Consider the following 4,489-nt stretch of genomic DNA (forward strand, 5'->3'; position numbering starts at 1 on the left):
ATCTTGGCTGTCCGAGTTTGGCATACTTTTATCTGCTAATGCATATAAAGGCAGATTGTGGTTCATATCTTTGTAATGGGAAGGGTCAAGAGGATGCAGCAAGCTCCCAGCAATCAGCTAGACTGGCTAGAGATATTGCCACCTGCCTTGAAGTAGTTTGGGGTGGTTTGATTTTTCCTTAATGTGTGCTTATATTGCCCAAGGCAGGAGTTCTTGGATAAACAGGGCAGGCTTACATGATGACCCACAACACCTAGGCGAAAACTCTCAGGAATTGGGAGCTATTTGTTGATTACTGAACAGGTAGAGGGTTCAGAGGCTCATCAAAGGTTCGACATACTGACCTCAAAAGGTGCTTATGGGATAAAACCCTCCAATCCCATAATAACGAGACAAAAAAGAAACTGGGGTTTGAGGTCTGCTTAATGATTCAACACATTCTTCCCGACAATAGTCATTTCATCAGGGCTAATATGCAAAGACGTGCGATCTTCGAGGTATGCACAAAAGATTTATGCTCTTTTTCAAAATGTATACCTAATATACAATTCTTGGTTCCATAAAACATATAGGACCAGATGTAGGTGGCCAATTACCGGTCGGTAACGGCCGAATTCGGCCGTTACCGACCGGTAATTGGATTTTGAGATGTAGGGGGAAAAAACCAGGCATTTTCGGTAATTTTACCGAATTGGTAAATATACCGGTCGGTAAAATTACCGAAAATGCATTTTCGGTATGTAGGTGCCAAGTTGCACATTGACACAGGGCTTTGAAAATCGGTATTTTACCATGCAATACAATTGCATGGTAAAATACCGATGCAGGTGTACATGCACATCTGTGCATGTACACCTGTGCCATGTGGCACACATACATGCCCTTAGGGCATGTATGTGCCCACACATACATGCCCTTAGGGCATGTATGTGTGCCACATGGCACACAAGCCTAAAACAGGGGTGCCAGAGGGTGTCAAAGTGACACCCCCTGCACCCTTGCTAAAATCGGTATTTACCGATTCTGTAATTACAGAATCGGTATTGCCCATTGATTCCTATGGGCTTCACAGCCCATAGGAATCATTAGGAAATACCGATTCGGTATTTCCAGATTCGGTAAATACCGAATCTTAACGATTCGGTATTTCCACATCTGGAAATACCTACATCTCCCCCCTTCATATTTACCACTTCTTAAATACCGAATCGGTAAAATTCGGTATTTAAGAAGTGTTAAATATGAATTACCTACATCTGGCCCTTAGTAAGCTAACTTTATAACATGATCTGAAGTAAATCGTACATGAAGTAATTCAAATAAATAAGTTGTATATCAATCCAGTATTACCGGCATGATAACTGCTATGTGTGATTCTATGGGGGGTCTGTAGACATTTAAGTCTATTGGGGAGACTTATTGAATAATTCGGAAGACCTCAAAGGTCAGTCTATTTTTTGCTATTTGTTTATTGATCTACAACAACAAACTCAAGCGTTGGGAGTTTTATTTTGAAAAATAAACAATCTTTTGAAACGTTTGGAAGCCGGCAGTCATGGGTGGCAGTACCATCCGTCAAACCTTTTGTACATGGACAGTAACCTCCACAAGGGCGGATCTTGTCAATGTCGAGAGTTGGGTGCAGGACCGGTGGACAACCCTAAATTCGACAGGTTGAAGTCTCTCCGGATGGTAAAAGAAATGTCCTCCACCAACCTGATGAATTGAACTTGTTCCACCAAAGTATAAATCCGACTAATAGTTGTTTTTGGATACGTTAAGACCTCCTCCCGCATTGAGCAGTCACACATTTTGCCTTTAATTGACTTGTTGTACTAATGACACATTGATGTTCTATTACTCTGAACTATAGCACCTGGGTCACTATGAAACAGCAGGATTATTTTCTTTGCTCCTATTATGTATATGTATGTTTCCCATAACTTTGAAGATAAGGCATCTGCTCATTCATTTGGCACCTCCACTCCACCCTTTTCTGCACTCTCCCACAGGTCTTGGGTCCAATAGTCCAAGGGCTGATCTGCAGTCAATTAGATGGAGCTGCAGCATCTCAGTCTGATGTCAGCTGCCCCGTCTTTATTTACAAAGGCTTGCATGGACCAAGCACGATAGGTGCTTGGAGCATCTTTAGATGCGCGTGAGCTAATCCTAATAAATTCCATTTGCTTCTAAGAAGTGGATAATCTTTTGGGTTTAGTAAATCACATTGGCTTGTCTGGGAAGCTTGCCTCTAGCCTTCCTTTTATCATGAGGTTTCATTCTTTGTCAATGTCCACTCACTAAGACCACCTCCTGCTGCACTCTCCACCCACCTTCACCTTGTTTCTTCTTACACTGCTCCTTCAATGCCCTCCTCGCTCATTTACTGGGCCCACTAATGATGGCCACAAAATAAACATCCTTCTTCGCTGGGAGGTTTGTTTTTAATCGGATCAGATAATTCACCCCGTCAGTAGTTAATAATACAATTCTCCGAATTTCAAAGCCTGTATCAGAGCCTGGCTTTCCAAGCCACTTCTCTGCTCTTACTGTATCTACACTTTGCAAATATAATCTGTGGCTTGCCTTATTAAATTATTACTGTTCAATCTGTAAATCTGAAATCGTGTCATTATTCCAGCTGCTGCTGCGAGGTGTGAACAGGTGCAGAGTCTTTAGCTCAGTGGGACCTGCAGATGACTCAGGTCCCCCCAGTGCTGAGGCCGCCAGATGGCTCGGGTTCTTTGCTTAAGGAACAATTGAGATTACTTTAAATGTTTCTCAATTAACTCCCAAGACCGGCTTCTCTCCCACACATCTCCCCACACAAAACTCTTAACTTATGCAAAGCTACCATTTCACAGTGTAAAGCACTAAAGAGCCTGGAGAAGGAAAACATGCTGCAAGGGCGGCGGGCAGGGGGTCGCTCACTTTTTAGATTTTTGAAATATAACTTGAAAGGCTGTATTTATGATGGGGGGAGGATGATGCTTCACAGGAGCAGGTAAGGGCTTTCAAGTTTAAGGCAGCCCAACTCCAGAAAGCAGGAAGTCAGGAGCTACAAATCCTTCATCTCAATAGGGCGGGAGTATACAAAAACGTGATGGGTAGATTGCCAGGCCAGGTCCTCCCTGAACCGGAACACAAACAACCCAAGACTGGTTTTGCCCTGGTTGGGGCTGCCCAGTTGGGTGTAACATGGTTCCAGTGATACAGTGTGCATGGGACCCAAGCCTGAAGATGGGGCGTCACAGTGAATTATACAAAAAACTTAACCCCTTCGGTGCTCATCGTCATGGCATATACCTCTCAGGTGCTCATGACGAGCTGAGCTCGTCATAACCACACCCGTTTTTATTACGGCCCAGCACTGCAGGGGAATCGCTCCAGCAGCTTAATGGATGAATTGTTCAAATTAATTTCAGCCACTGTTAATTACTTGGGCCGCATCTCATTCATCGTTATTTTGCTCACCATGGCACCTCAGTTTGGACACAGCCATAAGCAAATCAGTCTTGACCTTGCTCCAGTAGGAACAGTCCAGCCCGTACTGCCAGGGCCAGTCCTCCCTGAACCGGAACACAAGTCATCAAAGCCAAGTTTCACCCTGGTTGGGGCTCTTCAGTGGGGTGCAGCTTGGTACCAGTTGCACAGTGAGCATGGGCGCCAAGTCCAAGCATTCTTGTTCCGCATAGGGCGTCGCAGTGAAGCGTACAAAAAAGTGATGTGTGGAATGCTTGAATTATTCTCAGCCATTGATAATTACTCATGGCTGCATCCCAGTCCATAGCTTTTTTGTATACGGCGTCACCTCAGTTTGGACCCAGCCATATAAAAATCAGTTTTGATCCTGCTTCAATAGGATCCCTGAACTGCCAGGACAAGTCTTCACTGAACTGGAACACAAGCAACCCAAGGGTATCCTGCTGGTTGGGGCTCTTGTCGGTGTAGCTTGGTTCCAGTGTCACAGTGAGCACAGGACCCACATTTGGGCATACCGGTAGGGTGGAAAAAATCAGGTGCAAATCACGCACCCTCTAATTTGCTATAATGTGCGTAAATAAGCAGCTGGGCAATTTGCCCCCAACTACCTACTCTTTTTGCATATGCTTTTACATCTGTAGGCGCAATATTAGCACATGCGCATAATTTGCTCTTACAAAACCTACTGTAAACTACAGAAGTAACCTGCAATTTGCGCCCAAACTGTAATCCAGTTTTCTGAAGAAACTGACATGTGTGCCTAAAATGAGAATACTCACTCAGTTTTACTCAGTACCTAGGTGGAGGTACTCAAAGCAGGAAATGTAGTGTCAATATTTAAAATTGTACTCCGTACACCACTGGTAACTGTGCATTCTTCAGATAAAGGCAAAATATGTTCTAGAGGACTGTTTTTTTTGCACAGCTTGGGCAAGTTTTAAATTACACTGGCATTATTCCTGTACTTTTCGGAAGTTTGTGTTATGCTTGTTATGTAAAATTCCTG

The sequence above is a fragment of the Lissotriton helveticus genome, chromosome 4_1 (assembly GCF_964261635.1).
Source record: "Lissotriton helveticus chromosome 4_1, aLisHel1.1, whole genome shotgun sequence".
Taxonomy (NCBI): Eukaryota; Metazoa; Chordata; class Amphibia; order Caudata; family Salamandridae; genus Lissotriton; species Lissotriton helveticus.